The sequence below is a fragment of the Tiliqua scincoides genome, chromosome 4, assembly GCF_035046505.1.
Source record: "Tiliqua scincoides isolate rTilSci1 chromosome 4, rTilSci1.hap2, whole genome shotgun sequence".
Lineage (NCBI taxonomy): Eukaryota > Metazoa > Chordata > Lepidosauria > Squamata > Scincidae > Tiliqua > Tiliqua scincoides.
This window is the reverse complement of record NC_089824.1, coordinates 25,274,627-25,293,454: the sequence shown is the minus strand read 5'-3', so window position 1 is coordinate 25,293,454 and position 18,828 is coordinate 25,274,627. Positions and strand designations below refer to the sequence as shown.

The 18,828-nt window shown below is 41.6% G+C and overlaps 1 protein-coding gene across 1 annotated transcript in view; it reads left to right on the top strand.

Moving 5' to 3' along the window:
- LOC136648277 (collagen alpha-1(I) chain-like) overlaps window positions 1-18,828 on the top strand; it is a 54,235-nt gene that overhangs the window by 4,551 nt on the left and 30,856 nt on the right. The gene's annotated exons all lie outside the window — the stretch shown is intronic.

Genomic DNA, 18,828 nt, shown 5'->3' with positions numbered 1-18,828 from the left:
CTCAGAAGTAAGCCCCATTATAATCAATGGGGCTTACTCCCAAGTAAGTGTAGGGAAGGCAGTCTCAGAGCCTAATTCTGTGCGTGCCTACTCAGAAGTAAGCGCCATTATAATTAATGGGGCTTACTCCCAAGTAAACGTAAGGAAGGCAGCCTCAGAGCCCAATCCTATGCATGCCTACTCAGAAGTAAGTTCCATTATAGTCAGTGGGGGCTTACTCCCAAGTAAGTGTGGATTGGCTAGGAAGGTAAGCCTCAGGCAGCAACACACACAAACAGAGGGAAGGGGGGAAGAAAGAGCAGGAGAGCCTTGTGGCACCAGCTGCAGCCTTGACCGTATTTACCAGGGGGGATTGGAGTCCCATTGGGGTTTACTTCTGGGTAAAACCTGCTTAGGTTTGCACCATAAGAGGTTCATGATAATGCCACAATAGTAGAGCAATCCTACCCCTGTTTCCCTGCACTCTGCAATTTTGGGTGCACCTCCTGAGAATATGACTGCAATCCTATCCACGCTTTCCTGGGAGTAATCCCCATTGACCGTAATGGGACTGACTTCTGAGTAGGCATGCATAGGATTGGGCTCTAAGCTCCCCAGAACACACACTGGGACTTACTCTGGAGTGTGTGTGTGTGTTTGTGTATGTATAGAGAGAGAGCTCAAGCGCCAGTGTGTGCTTGCCCAATCCTATGCAGGTCTACTCAGAAGTAAATCCCATTGAGTTCAATAGGACTTACTCCCAGGAAAGTGTGACGGGTTGCAGCCTTAAGGACCCAATGACTGTCCCCATACCACAGCATCCAGCATGCACCCCACTGGCACAGCTACATCAGCGCTGGAAAGTTGGATAGGATTTGGCTCTAAATCTGTTAATCTTCAAGCTGCTTGCAAGATAAAACAAAACAAATGCTAATTGTTACAGAACATTTTCCAAATTGTGCCATTCATTAAAGATACTCCTCCTTACAATACAGTACTATACCACTGATATTTAAACCTTTCTCAAATGTAGCTTAAAGTATTTTATTAGCTATTCCATATAATTTTTAATATTTGTTCTTATTTATGTCTTATACTTGCCAACATTTGCCAACTGAAATTGAATGCACTTCCCCCCTTGATTAAGTTTTTAATCCACCCTGACATAATTCTTATGAATTTAGTAATTGTGGAACAAGCAAAAGATCAGCAGTTGCTCCCTTCCACAAGAAATCTAGTGATGGGGAAAGCTTTAACCCAGGGATTCTTAACTGGGGTTATCCATACCCCTTGGGAACTAAATGATAGGGGTATGTGACTTGTACTGTGAACAATTTAAAAAAGTTGTTAGATTAACTATTGCCATTATCATTCCTGATTGAAGCGTTCTGTTTCTAGCTATCTTATGTGTAAAGTTAAACCAAACTATTGACATCCTTTGAAGTCATACTAGTACCTAGTAAGTCTGGTAGTATTGATGATTTCTACAGTCTGGGGAAAGGGGGTAAGCCCGCCACTAGGGGTCTGTAATTGTAAAAAAGATTGCCTACTTTAACCCTTTGCAGACATTGGGCCCAATCCTATCCAACTTTCCAGTGCTGATGCAGTCACAATGCAACCTCAAGGTAAGGGAACAAATGGTAATGACCTTGTGGAGGTCTCCAGGACTGCTTCCCCCCACTGCAGAATGCAGTGCATGCCCCATTGGCATAGCTGCACCAGTGCTGGAAAGTTGGATAAGATTGGACCCATTATCACCTCTGTGATCAGTAAACCAAACCACTGATTTGATGTGTTCCTGAAGACCTGCCCTCCCCACATAGGATTGCATAGGAGTGCATAGGATTGCAGTCCCACTTGATCTCTCACTGCAGTCAAATGCTATACTTGTGAGGATCGGGGCTTGAGGAGCACACTGACACACAGGTAGGGCTTAGCAGTGCAATCTCAGCCCCTGCCCCAAACACATGTTGTTAATCATGCAGATGATAAAGGGCCCAATCCTATCCAACTTTCCAACACTGGTGCAACCACAATGCAGCCCCAAGATAACGGAACAAACAGTCCCTTACATTGAGGAAGCCTCAATGACTGCCTCCCCACCACAGGAAGCAGTGCACCCCCCCCCCCATTGACATGGCTGCATCAGCATTAGAAAATTGGATAGGATTGGGCCCAAAGTCTCCATAGGACTATTATCTGCTGTGTTTCTAATTGGTATGCAGAGACTTGCTAATTTTATGTTTAAAAACCAAAAGTGATCTGAAAAGTTACTGACTATAAAAGCAATTTCTTGCTGGATTCTGATGTATAAACTGGGCCTTACAGCTTCTGGAAAATGCTGTGGGGTACTTGAAGAATTTTCCATAGTTACTTATAGTATACTGAAAATACTAGTATACCTGAGCTTATCCCATCCAGCCTCTTAGCAAAGCCATATAATTCAGAATTATTTCCTCTTCCATCAGTCCTATACAACCATAATTATTTTCCTCCATCCAACTTTTTTCTCTGTTGTTTATGAAATGGTGTTTGATCTACCAAATACTGTTCCTGAGGAACATGAGAGGGAGAGAGACCATTGCAGAGCATTCTGAGAGAGGAGGGGGATAAAAGAAAGGATTAAGGATGGAAGGTAGAGTGAGGTAGGATTGGAGATTCCTAGGAGGAGGAATGAGGGGAAACTGGAGACGCACAGCAGAGGGATACTAGTGTTCTGCGGAGATTAGAGGTTTACAACAAACAAGTTTTGTTGTAGCAAACAAGGGAAAGTTCAATGTGGACGAAATGGCTCTTTTCTGGAAGAGAATGCCAACATGAACAAACATTTCTCTGGAGGCGAAAACAGCACCCAGCTTCAAGGCCTCAAAGGATTGCTACACTTTTCTGTTTGGGGGTAATGCCAAAGGAGACTGCAAATTGTAACTGGTGCTTGTGTATCACTCTGGAACCCCGAGCTCTCAAAGGATATGCGAAAAATCTTTTACAGGTTCATTTCTTTGCAAACAGGAAGGGGTGGGTTACTCATCATATTTTCTGCAACTGTCTTGTTTCTGTACTGAAACCGGCTTATTGTGAAGGTGAGAATCTGTGCTTTAAAATCTTATTCCTCTGTATCTAGTATATGACTTTAGAACAGGGGTTTCCAAACCCTGGCCCAGGGGCCAGATGCAACCCACGGACAGCCTTTGGTCCCCTGCGAGCCTCTGTCCCACTTAACTGAACACAACTGGAGCTGTGCTCCGATTGCATCCTGCACACAGCCTCCCTAGCCCTCAGAATGCCTTCCAATGGCCTAAAAACATTACTTCTTGGTTTTCTCGAAAAACCAGAAGTAACTTTCTGTGCCCTCTGAAGGCCTCCCCATCCCCCAGAATATGCTCCATGTGTTTCCTGTGATGTGCTGTTACTGAGGTATTTACCCCTATGTATTTAAGTAAGCTGTGGGGGAATGGGGGTCCATTTGAGTGTGTCCTTTATTTCTGTGGTGGTGCTTGGAGAAATCCTGGAAATTTGAGCCTGTTTATTTAGTCATTCATCCAAGTTCCATCTCCAGTGTATTTATTTAAATATCATATTTGAAATTTATTTTTTTCCAGCCCTTTACACCATATTTGATGTGACCCTTTGTCTGAAATATTTGGAGCCCCCTCCCTGCTTTAGAAGAAAGTGACCTATCCACGTCCAGAGACAACATTGTGAGCTTGGCTGAGAAAGTAGGTCTTGAAGTGGAGTTAGAAGATGTGCAGGAGTTATTTGACTCTCACAAAGAAGAGATTTGCTTGAGAAGGGGAAGGAATATGACAAAGCAGAGAGGAAAGAGGAGGTTAATGTCAATCAAACTCTCAGCTAATCACTTGACAGAAGCATTCAATTGAATTGAGAGTGCTTTGGCTATTTTAAATGAAGATGATCCAGTCAACAAACATAGCTCAAAAGTGAGCAGAAACTATGCTATGCGCTGAGCTGCACTCAGCTATGCAGTGTCACCAAGAGATCTTGCTAGGGGAAAAAACTGACAGCCATGCAAAAGACACCATTCTTCTCCTACTCCATAAGAATGTGAGATCTTATGTATGTCAATGTATTATCTCATTGACAATGGCAGTTGTCATTTGCCACACTGTCCCACTCCTAGTATCCTCCTTCCATAAGCCCCAGCCATCAGTGTGAATACTATAGGATCTTTCCCTATCCCATACTAATTACATTGGTTCCTTTGGAGAAAGTAATTTCATTTATGTGTTTTCAGTATATGAGCCCATTTTTGAGAACATAATCCTCCCATAAATCAAGAGCTGCCTTTACTATGTTTTGGGGCTACTGTAGTCCAAGAGAAAAGAAAAAAAAATATTCTGAGGGTGAATGGCTTAGAATGACAAAGATAAGGGTATTTCTGCCTAAGATGCTTGATTGGGAGGAGGGGCAATTTTCAAAGGACAAAAGTACTAAAATTTAAGTGGTCCAAAGGTATAGTTTCTATTCTGAGGCTATAGGTGCCCTACACTGTGGGTGTGTGCAACCATTGTTTCAGGCTGCATTACACACAGCTATATCTAAATATAGAGCCCAATGAAGAAGAGTTTTGATGTTATATTAAAACACTCATGAAGGAATATGCATGAAAATGAACTGCATGGGAATGTAAAATCAATATGATTTAGCAATCCAATTGAACATTTCTATGGGTGATCTCTACAAAGGTAAAAATGTTAAACCAGACTGACGCTTTGTCGTTTTTTTATACATGTCCAGTAATATTCCTGATCCCATAAAGCCTTCACTTCATGAAGACCCTTTTAATAAAATTAAGCATTTGCCATTAGGAAATAGTGGTTTCAGTTCATGTCTATAGTTTCAGGAGGCAGGGTAAGGTTATATAGCAGAAAATAGCACCAAGGTAGTTGCTTTTAATAAGGCAAAACACATTTTTAATTCTTAGACATGCTTTAAGGTTACCGATTCATCTAATTCAGTGTTTCCCAAACTTTTTAGCACCAGGTCCCACTTTTTAAAATGACACTCTATCAGGACCCAGCTTGCAGCCCCAAAGGCTGCTGCCTGATTTATGAATGCCAAGGGGTGTGGCTATAATGGTGACTGGGGAGCAGCACTTCCCCCCCAAGTAGCAACTTGTTTAGCCCTTGATACACATAGCCTAATGTGTCTTGTCAGTTTTTTGACCCATCAAAAATTGGGGTATTAAAAATTGGGACCCAGCAGAGGTCACAGCCCACAGTTTGGGAACTGTTGATCTAATCAAAATGGAAATCTCAAAACATGGCTGAAAGAAATCCAAAGGAATTCCAGCGCAGTGTAAAGGGAGCTCTTAAAGCAAAAATAAACTTTAAAAGGAACATCTGTTTTTTTAAAATCCAGCAAGGTCAACTTTAATTGTGTAAGGTTGCAATCTTATCCATACTTACCTGGCAGTAAGCCCCAATGAAAACATTTGGACTTAATTTTGAGTAAACAAGTATAGGTTTGTCCTGTATATTGACTACAGACCAAATTACAAGTTAGACTAAACATGTCATTGTCTCTAATGCGCTTAATTTTTATTTCAAGAAATAGCAGGTATGGTGGGGGAAAGGTTGGGAAACTAGCATGGGGGAGGGGTTTAACTCTTTGCCCCACTGCAGTTCCATTGCATGGGATTGGTTCCCCCATGATTGCTCTTTTCCTCCAAAGGGAAGCTCCCACTGGTCCTGAATGTGGCACAGGAACTGGAAGTTGTCCATTGTGCTTATATTTGCTTGGCTGAAGTAACACTCAATAAATAAGAATTTCTTCTGAAAATCAGGGGTTCCTATGCAAAAGTTGCACAACCTAGCATCAGTACAGTCTGTTGCAGTGATGGGAATGTTTTCTGGTACTCTGTGTCTGCTCAGTAAATTATGGAACTCTGACTTTACTGGAAAATATGTTTTTTGAGACTGCATTAAAAAGTATTATCTGGAAAATGAGAGTGATGGGTGAGATGCAGGGCACACAAATGTACCTTGTGGCATATCTTAATTTTACCCTTTTAGGAGTTGCCAGTGATTCACTGGGGCTTAAGTGTATTTCAGCACAATCCTATACATGTTTACTCAGAAGTAAGTCCCATTTTGTTAAAGTGTGTTCAGGATTGCAGCCTTTATGTGTCTTACTTCCTCACCAGTATGCTTCTTGCTTTGAATCTCAAATGTTCAAAATTCTGAATCAGCCTCTTAAAAAAAAATTTTTTTAAGCACAGCTGAAGTTTGGACTAGATTCTACCTCTTCTGCAATTTGGTTTGCTTATCTTCCACAATGGGATACAATTGCCAGTCCAATAATAGACTAGCATTATCTATCCTGTCCCTTTTAAATGTATTTTAAAAAATACTTTGTATCTCAAGGAAATGCCAGAACAAACCCCAGTGCAAAAGAATAAAGACCTATTTTTATAAAAATAGCACAAAAGGGAAAGCAGGGAAATGGCAAAAGAGGTCACAGCAAACTTGACAACAAGGCTGTAATTAAAAGAGCAAGGAATGACAAAGTCCTGTGGAAAAATGTTCACAGGAAGTGATGGTCCTTTTGTGGAGACAGCTTTGGCCGTCTCTACCATGCACAACATGGATTAGTGCTCTTGGGCTGTGTCTCTACCTCCTTTAAAAAGTTGAAGCTGTCAAGTGCTGGCAGAAGGCCAGTGCTCAGTCAGTTTTCATAATCTGCACCCAATCATGAAACAATTGTCTCATGTGCGTTGGCTGTGCACTGCTGTGCAGCTGAGCCAAGACATCTAGATTCCCAAGTAACATAATTAAGAATGCAGTTGTGCCACTGAAGGCCAATTAATTTACTCTGTGATATGGTAGCTGATGAAAAATCACTTCCTCCTGGTGAGATTCCCATGTTGCATTGATAAACTGTAAAAGCACCCATAATAGAGGGTCACCTGCTTCACATGGTTGCTGCCGCAGGATCACCAGCTGCCCCAACAGAGGTGTGACACTGGCATGAAAATAATCCTGACACACTGCAGGAGGCAACTCTATGGAATCCCCTGGGTCCACAGTTACTGCCAACAGAGGTGTACACCTTATCTAGTATTTGTGAATAACCTGTCTCTCACTTCGAGATCTTGGACCAAAAATGAGCAACAAGCGCAAAATCAAATACATAGTACTTTTTATCATCTATAACTTTAAAAGCTCATGTTAAATGTTTTCAAAATTCAAAATATCTGTTATTTGTAAGCATCTGTGTCTGTGTGCCAAGCAGTAGTGGGGATTGCAACAACCTTCCACTACTACCCAAAGCATGAAAACATGGCTACAAACAAGAGCTGTTCCTGCATGCTGCCATCTTCGGCTCCCAGAGAAAATCTCTGCCGGAAGAGGGCAGGGTATAGGTGCAGCTGCCAAGGCTCAGACTTCAACTGAACTGGCTGGGGCACTAGGCAGCCTTTTCTTCCATTCAGCTCAGCAGAAGTCTTAGAAATGGGTTTGGGGCTGAAAGAAGCAATTGCTCACCCCATTTGTGGTTTTTTTGGGAAGCAGTTAGTTACAGTGGGAGACTGGTCAAAAATCTTGTCAGTTTAATTCTACCAAGTTTGTCAATGCTGAGTAAAAACATTGACAAGTATTTCCCATCACTTGATGTAGATTCCTAGAACTGGGTGTTAGGTCCATTTGTGTTAAGTGCATGTGAGTCAGCAGAATTAACTGTCACAGAAGAAGATGAACAGAAGGAAATCAGGAATAACAGAGAACTGAAACACTCATCAACCCAATGATTAAAATTTTAGGTATTGAACTTTGAACACAAACTTAATACTCAGTTTTTAAATGATAAAATATGTCCTTAAAAAAAACCTGATGGTGTGCCTTGACAATTTTAGCACCTTGTCAGTGTACCATGAGATGAAAAAGGTGGAAAATTACTTGCCTGAGAGGTAGCCTGTTTGCTGGAGCATGAGCAAGGCAGCAGCTGTCCCAGGATGCTCCTTCCTCTGTGCCCTTGTTGCAAAGTCAAAAGCAAACTCAGTAAGCAAGAGTGGTGATCATCTGCAAGCTTTATTTTGTTGCCAGCAATGGGCTTCTCAGGGACTCCTGTCCAAAGCTAAGAGAGCAATGAGAGCCATGTGGGAGCTCCCAAAGCCCTCAGAGAGAGCAATTTTCCAGTGTGAGCCTCTCCCTTATATTTGATTCTGGCTCCTTTGTTTGAGGAGTCTTACATTTCTCATTGGCTGGTGTGTGACATCAGAGATGGGGGCTTTCTCAGGGTTGGCCACAGATAACTTTACAAACATTTGATTGGTTGGCTTCAAGTTACAAACTCCAAAAAAGGCAAAATGTACATTTGAGACATATAGAAAACTTTGTTTCCAACAACCACTAGATGGAAATGTTTACTCATTTACTACTGGCCTTTGGTATGTCCTTGTTCTTATCTCTGGCCTTGGCAGAGCCCCCAGTGTTATCTTTCTAACATTCCTTTCTGTCTGGTCTTATCAATCACTGTGGGCTTTCTGCTAACCTTTATTTCTTTGGTCTGCCCTCTATTCCACGTGTAATTCCTTTTATGTGATCTGTATAGTGGTGTAATTTCATTTATTTAATACAAGACAAACTAAACTCTTATTGTACAAAAGAATTCTCTTTTAGAACTCTTTTCTTATTTAAAACAAATCTCATTTCCCTCTGTGTCAGCTTAGAGGCTCTCATTATGTTTTGGCTTAATCCAGGGACTTTCCCATAGATGTTATTTCTGTTATCTTAGAAAATTCCTGTCTAGCTGGTGCTTGTAGGTGTCTGTATCTGCCAAACAAGATAAACTGTCCGCTTAGATCTCCTCATTAAAAATGCTTCTAGCCTGTGTATAACCTTTAGTTCTGCTTCTTGGTGTCAAGAGATATCGGCTTCCTGGCTACTCCCTAGTTCCAATTAAAGTATCTAAATCTGTCACTTTGAGTCTACAGAGATATACAGAGTTCTTATCTTGTGAGGAGTAACTTTTCTTAGAGTCTCCTTGTTAGACTCTCTTAATTAACTTTGCTAGAAATCTGCCTCCTCAAGGTTACAGGGATACAGCTCTCATATTCCATATCTGTGAGCTGTCTGTGAGACAGATTACTTCTGCCAAGGTTGCATCTGAATTACGATTTTCAAACTTGTGGCTCTAAGCCTTTTTAATAGTTTTCCCCTTTCTGTGTATTTCATGCTTTGGTCTAACTATTCTGATAGCTAAAAATTCATTACTATGCCTTTATATATTGATTACATTTTAAAAAAACAATCTCTATAATTATTGAGGCATTAAAGAACTATTGGCATGCAAGCATGCTAACTTAGTAATTTATTTGACACTTCTGTGATGCTTTGTGATCCTTTGACATGAAACTTTCTAATAGCTCTTCCCAGTGCATATGTTGGTTTAAAAGGGAAAGCCTGTTTGAATTATATTTTAAAAGTCCAAAAAGCCTTTTTCCCTATGTGTTTTCATCTGTTCAGTTTAGTGTTCATTCATCATACTACCAATTAGCCTGACAGATGGAAATTCCAGCTTCTTATACTCCCTTTTCCATGAAGCGTTCACTTTATCTGATGTCCTTGACAGTTTGCAAAGAAACATTCCTTTACTAATTTACAGCCTGTCTCTGTTTGCAGTTTCAGAGACCAGGAAAAATGCTTTTTGGTACTGAACATATAAGCATGCTGAGCATATGAATATAACATTTTCCCGATTTCCTATATAAACCAATAACTAATTCAGCTATAAACACCCATAACATAGCATTAACATTTGGTTCATTAAACTTGTAAACATTTGAACATTTTCCCTATTAAACTGCTAAACAGATAAACTATAATGTGTTTGTGTTTATGAGCATGGCGTAATGGCTTATGGCAGGGGTGCTCAATAGGTGGATCGCGATCTACCGGTAGATCGCAAGGCAAAATGAGTAGATCACGGAGTGCCGACCCCCCCCTTTTCAGGTGCCTCTGGGAGGAAACGCCGGGAGTAAGGCCCATTGTACTCATTGGGGCTTACTCCCAGGTAAGTGTGGCTAGGATTGCAGCCTCACAGCCTAATCCTAGGCATGTCTAGTCAGGAGTAAGTCCTTACTCAGTGGGGCTCAAGGTACACCAACATACATTGTACACATAAATGTTATATGTTATGATGGCGCGAACATTGTAAAAAAAAAACTCTGGTAGATCTCCGGGCCTTGCTGGGTTTCAAAGTAGCTCTCGAGCCAAAAAAGTGTGAGCACCCCTGGCTTATGGCTTTCCTGGCCTTGCTTCACCCTGAGCGCATTGAAGGATAGGTGTGCAGAGCTCCTTTATCTTCCTGGACAGCAGCAGCCAGGAATTACCCCTTTATTTCTTTCAGCATATTGAGGAAGCTAAAAAAGGAGCAGTTTAGGTCACACCTGTCTCAGCAGTGCTAAGGATATGGTAGCAGAAAGTTGAGGGTGGGTTACTAGATGGAGTGCTTTTAAGAATGAGAAGCTCACGGCTTGCCCACTAATGAGACCTGGGCAGACCCAGTGCTCCAGCAGCAGATGAAGCTACCACCCAATTATTAAGGGTTTGCATGTTAAATAAGGGGGGGGGGGAGAGAGAGAAACTCCACCTTCTACCCTATTTCACTACCACTATCCCAAAATTTCTCACTTGCCACATGCGTTGTGCAACTCTCCCACGGAATACAAGTCATCTCACACTCTGAACTCCAGCACTGACAAAGTTGTGCCATCGCAGTATGCAGCCAGGATGGTCCTGGTGCAGTCTATGGTGTGTTCCTGTGCTAGACTCTTCCTTTTTCCTCACTGTGTGGACAGACATATGATGCTACGACTCAAGCAGGTCTCTTGTGTCAGTACCTGGATGGGAGACTTCTTCGAAGTCCCATGCCAGTTGCTTTGGGCTTCCTGAAAAAGTTATAACCATAATAACTAAAATAAAATGTAATAAATAGCTAATAAGACCAACAAGTCTCTGTTCAAAACAAGCCCTGTCACTTAGTGGTTTATTTTATTGACTGTCATATAAACAAAAGTCAGCTACTGAGAAGTACACTTTCATAACAGTGCCGTAAATATAATCATGATGTTGACAGGACATTGCATATTTTTTCATATATAATGATATAACTTACATTACCAAACTAAGAAAGTTTGTAAAAGCTTCCAGGACTCAAAAGTTAACCCACCCTGAGAATAACCTCTTCAAATATTTGAGGGCATATTTGCATGCTCACTGAAAGCATCTGTGAGGGGACATTGGGCTGGCAGGTTCCCCTGCTTGCAGGGGCATGGTGGAAAAATGTTTTGAAAAAAAGAGAAAAGCCCCACTGCTGCTAGCAATAAGGGTAAGCATCCCCCACAGAAAGCAGGCAACAAAGTCATTGTGTGGACCAAGATTTAGGATGCTTAATGACAAGACTGGTGATTGGTGATTTCAGATTATATCTAAATGCAGCCTTTGTTACCTCTCTTGCATCAGAGTAACACAGGTGCCCCTCTAGAATCTTTATAATACCAAATTTGGGTCTTGAGTGCTAATCAGACTGCAGCCAAAATGAAACCAAAGACAATGGGGGTTTCTGGGTACTTATTGAACACCAGAAGTTTGCAGAAGTTTGGTACTTTCAAAAACAAATCCTTCAAAATTTGCAAAAAAGGCTCCCAAAGATTTTGTTTGATGGAAAATGTAAGAGTTAAAGAGAGATTCTTAGAGAGGCTTCAGAAAGCTTGGAATTCTTATTTCTTGTCCAGAAGCAGGGTGGGACCTGGTAAGACAGTAGCACAGTGCACATGAAGTGCATGGATAGCTGATGGTGGTTTGAGCTGCTCTGAAGCTCCCCAAAATTTCCCTCTGGGAAGGCAAGAGGGACTGTTAAACAAGATGTTAACACCCAGTCAACTCTTGCAATGATCATGCAAGTGAAGGCAGGTAGTGTTTCATCTTTAGAGCGGAAAGAAGGATGAAACACTCACATCCGTTTAATATTTTATGATCAATATTTTAAAGGTTGCTAAAGGGAGAAGGAGACTATTGAAAAGTACTGCAGCAGAAAAGAAATGCAAGACATTGTCACCATCCCAGCAAAACAGATGTTTGTAGCTGCATCTCTCTCTCTCTCTCTCTCTCTCTCTCTCTCTCTCTCTCAAACAATTCTTGCCCATGATTGGAGCTTCCTAGCAGAGGATTCAAAATAATAGTCACCTAACACATAGTCAAATCTAATACATGACTAGATTTTTGAGTTCTCTGTGCATAATGAGAAGAAATAGTACTAGGGCTGGGGTCGGCAACCTGCCACTTTGGAGCCGCAAGCGGCTCTTTCAGCCGCCTGCTGCGGCTCCCTGCGGGGCCAACCCATTGGGGGGAGGGGCTTGCCCCTCCCGCAAGGCAGCCGCCGCTCACCAGCCCAAGCGCATGCACGAAGCTCCCACGCCTCCTGCGGCTGTGCCCCATAGGAGAGGGCGCGAACTGCTGGCGCGTCCGCACATGCAGCTGTGCTGAAAAGTAGCCCAGCTGCCCGCCCCACACCTCAAGTGCTGAGCGTCCACCCAACACAGGTGAGGCCAGATCAGAGAGGGACGGCGTGGACGGGAGGAAGAGGAGGGCGCCGGAGCAGCTCCTGCCCAAAAAGCCCGCACCGCCACAGAGGGCAAGCTCCCCCCGCCGCCGCCACCGCAGCGCCAGCCGCCTTCCCATGTAGGGGAGGGCATGTAAACGAAGGGGTTTGAACACCCTGATGACCCCCCTTCCCACAAGCAGCCCTGACCCCACGGAGCCAAGGCTAAAGCAAGCAATTGAGTGCAGCTGCTCTGTCCTCCTCCCAAGCTTACAGCACAATCCTGTGCATGTCTCCTCAGAAGTAAGTCCCATTGTGCTTACTCCCAGGAAAGTGTGCACAGGATTGCAGCCTTCAAGCTCCCCACTCAGCATCCCCCCGTCACTCACTCACACTCTCACTGCCCCATTTCCTTCACTTGGAAACTTGAAAGGGGTTTGGAGACCCCTGCACCAGATGGTATTCTGTATATGTTTGTATACTGTATGTGTAACATACTGTATATGTAGCACCAAAGCATATTTCATGGTTGGGAAGTAATCATTGTTAGTATGCCTTTTATGCAGTTTTGAACTCTTAGCTTGTTTGTTCAGTTGCACCTTTGTGAATAGTGTTAAGTAGTACTAAGTGGTCTTGTTCAGAGGTAGTATTGTGTGGAAAGGCATTTACAGAAGTACAGAAGTAAATGACAGTAAAGATTGACAGTATCCTTCACAAGCAGTTCACCTGTGCACAATCTAAAACAGTTCTCCAACTGTGGGTCTGGACCTGATTTTTAGTGGGACCTATAAGAGGAGAGTGTATTATATAACTGCGACCTACAAGAGGGGAATGTATTATATAACTGCGACCTACAAGAGGGGAGTGTATTATATAACTGGGACCTATAAGAGGGGAGCGCAAACTATATATGCAGTGTTATCTTCATTTTAGATGTCAAAAGGGTTTTGTGGCTCCTGAGGTTTTCTTTTTTCCGGAAAACGGGTCCAAGTGGCTCTTTGAGTGTTTAAGATTGCCGACCCCTGTACTAGGGTATTTGCATCCTGGATGATTGTGTCCTGGTCAAATGTGTCCTGGTCATTGGCGTCCCTGAACATTTGTGTCTGGAGTTCTTCTTTTTTTGTAACCTGGTTATTTGCATCCCACTATAACTGGGCAACAAACCCCATGTTATATATCCTAAGCCTCTTATCCCTGCCCTAACCCTACCTTTGCATTAAAAAAATAGAAAGCACATCTAATATAAATATACATATATTGGGACACAAATGTCAGGGACACAAAAAACACAGATGCAAATGTCCAGTACTGGGATGCATTTAACAATTGTGCAGGGTGCAATAGTCCTGTCACTAGAAGAAATATGCATTTGGTCAAGGTCACCCTCTGTTAATTGCTGTATGAACTTCCTCTGTAAAACTAAATGTCTCAACAGCAAAGTGTTCCAAAAATAAATACAATAAACCATGTTTACATTATGAGTCTAATTTAAAAGTGAAAGTAAAGTAGAGGACCAGTGCAAGAAAAACAAAACAACCAAAATCCACTGAGCGACAATTGAATTGAATTATCTATTCAGTCATGTCCAACCCTTGGCGATTCCATAAGCCAGCTCTCCATGATTTTGAATCTTGTACAGCTTCTTTCAGTTGCTTTATATTTTGGTCAGTGTCTGCTTTTATTATATCCAGCCAACGCATAATCAAAGTAAATACCTAAAACATATTTTTAAGGTAGATACTGATACCACACTGAATCCTTTTCAAATTGTTTTACTTCATTTTCCTCTGGTGGAACATTACACATGCAAAATGTGGAATATGTATGTATGGTTTATTAATTTAGTCAACAGATCTCAATTGAACCATTTCTGCCCAATGTTGCATATATGCAACAGGGACCAAATACGTATACCTGTGGACTGGGCAAAAATGGATTACCAGAACCATGCTATATTGCAGAAAATGGACTCTCATACATCAAAAACAGCATCACCACCCATACAGTACAAACAAAACACTGAATAAGCACCAACATAGCCAACAATTATATGTACTCTTGTATCATTTTTGCTCATATCCTAATACTATTAACAGCACTGTAACAATCTCTCTGTTACAAACAAGGTATTATCTGAAAGAAGATAAGAGTTGTAATAATTGGAAGATCTACCTGGAGACATAATCACCAATGGATTGATTGACCTGTTCCATTGATCAATATAAACACTAGAGGAAAACAACATATTGATTTCATACTGATGAAAAATAGGGCTCATGAAGGTCAGCAATTTTGGTGATCTGAAACCAGACAGCGAAGATTGTGTGCTCATGACCTATTCAGTACATTGGAGTCTGGTTTGACATGTGTTCAGTAGCATATTAGCAAAATTCTCTCCAAGAGCTAAAATGGCTGCAATATTTGATTTACAGAAGTCACATTTCTCTTGTAACTGTTTCATCCTATAGACTCTGAGGAGCATAAGCTCTTTCCAGGTATAATTCAAAGTGCTGGTCATTAAAGCCCTAAAATGAATTGGGGCCAGGATACTTGAAAGACAACCTCCTCCTATATTAAATAGTCCTTTCCTTGAGGTCTTCTGAAGGGGCTCTCCTCTGCATTCTGCCACCAGTGGAAGTTTGACTAGCAGTGACAAAGGAGAGGACCTTGCATGTGAAACTTCCTACTTGTGAAGATCAGGACAGGTCCCGTCCGTCCGTCCGTCCCCCCTCACACACACACATGCACACACTCCATCAGCAGCTGAAAGCCCACCTTTTGGGGCTGCATCTGTGGTTTCATTTTTTGTTTTGTATTTAAATCCTTTTTGTCCTGTTTTTGTATCAGCTGATAAAGGTATGTTTTTTATATTGTCTTTTATTTATTTAAGCTGCCTTAGGCACCTCCTGATTAGAGAGGAAAGGCAGGATAATAATAAATAATTTTTTTCATGGTAGCTTTTCAGGTATCTGTTTTATTCCAGCAGCAAATGCCTCATGGCTAACACCAAAGAGTTTTCCTAAGGAAATGGAAATCTGATGTCTCATTGAAAGAGGCTCATGTCAAACCCACTGGCAGTCACATTTATGGGTGCAACAAAAGTACAGTACTAGCACCCTCAGGTGGTATCACGGGTGCTTACAGTGGAGAAAAGCCCCAATAGTGAGAAGGCCTATTAACTTCTCTGTGTCACCAACCCTCTGTGCTGCCTGCTGTTCTCAAACCTCAGTGTGCCCTCTTTTTGGAGTTCAGGGCCCCAGCCTCTGAACCCAGCCATGAAAAAACATATCCTTTTCAAAGAATATATATAGCAGTGCCATGTAGGAAAAAAAAGTTGAGGAAGCTAAAAAGGCATGTTTGGAATGTGGCCTAAGATAGTTCCATTTGCTATTCAAGAATTGAAGTGTCTTTCATAAGCTGCCTATGATGCAAGTGATGTGTGTGTAATAGTGGGCAGCTATGATCATCACTACAATCTATCACTTACAGCCCAATCCTATGCATGTTTACTCAGAAGTAAGTTCCATTATAGTCAATTGTGCTTACTCCTAGGTAAGTGTGGATAGGATTGCAGCCTGAGATGATAAAGTTGTGTGTCTTAGAGCTCAATCCTATGCCTATCTACTCAGAAGTAAGTCCCATTAAAGTCAATGGGCCTTACTCTCAGGAAAGTGGATAGGATTGGATTGAGAAGAAGAGTAGAATGGAACAGAAGAGGAAGTATAGAGGAGAAGGCAGTGATGGGTAGTCTCAGAGATGTTGTATCCCACCTCTCCTCAACACTTCCTCTACTGCTCTGTTCCCCTCTTCCTTTTAGAACTCAGGAAGCAGGAGAAAGTATGGCAGAGGTGGATGGAGACAGGTCAGCAGACAGAGGCAGGGGGTGGATGCACTGTGCCAGTCTGCCATCTGAATTGACCACCTCAATCAGCTGAATGGGTGGGCTGGCACTAGCTGACAGGAACAAAACTGAATGGGGACAAAGCTGAACTCTTTGATAATTCTTTGCTAAACACACTTCTTTAGTTTGCCACTCATACGTTCTTTTCCTCAGGACTTTGGATTGCTTCGCTCTTTTATTCCAGCATTCAACCCCCATGTTTACTTTGCTCTTTTCCACTGACACTGTAGAAGGAACAGATCTGGAGTGGTTATGGCCATGTACTAAACAGCTCAGATGTGAAAGTGAACATATGGAAACCACATGTTTGCCTAATCCCATGCCACTCACTGTATAATCCATGCAAGGACAGATTTCTGATAACAGGTCACAACTGTTGCACCTAAGAAGAGAATCACGTGGCTGGTACATGGCATACCCTCTAACACTTCCAAGATTAAAATAACATTCTTTTCTGTCTGCTGTATACTGTATTCGTTTGTTCTGCAATAGCCTGCTCTACACTGGCTACTGAAGCAGGTGTGTCAGTACGTGGACCATCATGATTTCCTTTTGCAATAACATTTCTTTTTCAAGAACATTCAAGAAGGAATGTACAATAGAATGTTTATCTGACTGTGTCTGTTAAAGAATACCTGCAGCACACAACATGTTCAATAATATTAATTGTGTAGGCCAGGGGTGGGCAAACATTTTGACAGGAGGGCCATATCATCTCTCTGACACTGTGTTGGGGGCCGAAAAAAGAAGTATTAATTTACATTTTATTCAAATTTGTCTCTTATGTATTCATTTTTATAAATTTATGTAATTTTATTCAAATTACATAAATTTATTAAAATGAATACATAAGAGACAAAACTTATATGAATGAACGAATTTTACTGAGCTTATTTATAACACACACGAGAACTATAATACAGGCTTGTAGAACCACATGAGAACTAGGAGCTGTTTGCCACACACCTCTTGCACAGTGAAAACATACAGAGCAAGCCAGAAATACATGGAGATATAAGTTGTTCAGAGGCAAAGGGGAGGGAATTAAAATAATGCCCAGGGAAAAGCAGAAACACATGGAGACTAGAAAAGGCCTTGCTCTTACTTGGCCCTCAACTTGTGTCTGGTGGTCATGACCAGCAGTCACGGGCCAGCATGGGCTCCAACAGACAGGCCAAAGGCTCATTGGAGTCTGGGAACTGCCTGTAGGCCGGATTGGGGGACCCTGAGGGCCACAAATGGCCCCTAGGCAGGGGTTTGCCCACCCCTGGTGTAGGCAATTATGGGTGGGGATGGGGTGGATGGGAAACTACTTCAATCTGGAGCAGTTCTGCATGTGCTAACCAAACATTTTTAGAAGGCACCTTCAGAATCTCTTCTAGGCAAAATTAGGGACAATTCTTCACCAGAAACATAAGATAGGGTCTGCCCCTGATAAACAGGGAGACTTGGATAGATATCCCAACCCTCCAGGAATCAACACTGATCTCCTGGTGGTTACAGAAAGTAATTGTGGAAAATTTTAACAGGGTGTCATTCGCCTTGTTATATTACAACATGCTGGAAAAAAGAAATCTTCAGGAATAGCTTCAGTCAGACCAACCCTATACTGGGAGCATATGAATGTAATAATACATCTACGTTATTAGCAAAATAGATAAACACTCTCAGAGCCCTTCGTGTAAAGGTTTTTAATCAAAATTAAAGGCACTTGTTAGAATAAGGACAGTCAGATGTTGCTGTCTTGTTGCTCAGGGGTAAAAGGAGTGAAGTAAGCTGAAACCAAAAATTATTTGTACATCAGAGTTGTTGGCACATGCCTTGCATCTCAGGGGGAAAAAAATGGTTCCAAATTTTTCTAAACTGCAAGAGAGCTTATTTATAGTAAAAATAGCTAAAGAGTAATTTAGCTATTACTAAATTACTATTTACTAAAAATTTAGTAATAATAGTAAATAATAGTAAATAGTATTAGTAAATAGTAAATATTTAAGTAAATAAGTAAATATTTAAGTAAATAAGTATTAGTAAATAATAGTAAATTAGTAAATAGTAATAGTAAATAGTAAAATTACTATTTACTAAATTACTATTACTAAATTACTATTTAGCTATTACTAAATTACTAAATTTTTAGTAAATAGTAATTTAGTAAATAGTAATTTAGTAATCAGAATGCCAGATGCAAGGGAGGGCACCAGGATGAGGTCTCTTGTTATCTGGTGTGCTCCCTGGGGCATTTGGTGGGCCGCTGTGAGATACAGGAAGCTGGACTAGGTGGGCCTATGGCCTGATCCAGTGGGGCTGTTCTTAATTTAAAAAGCTCTTTGCCTCAGATTTAAAAGAGAAGCTGAAAAGTCAACACCAACGCAATAGTCTGAGGAGCCAGG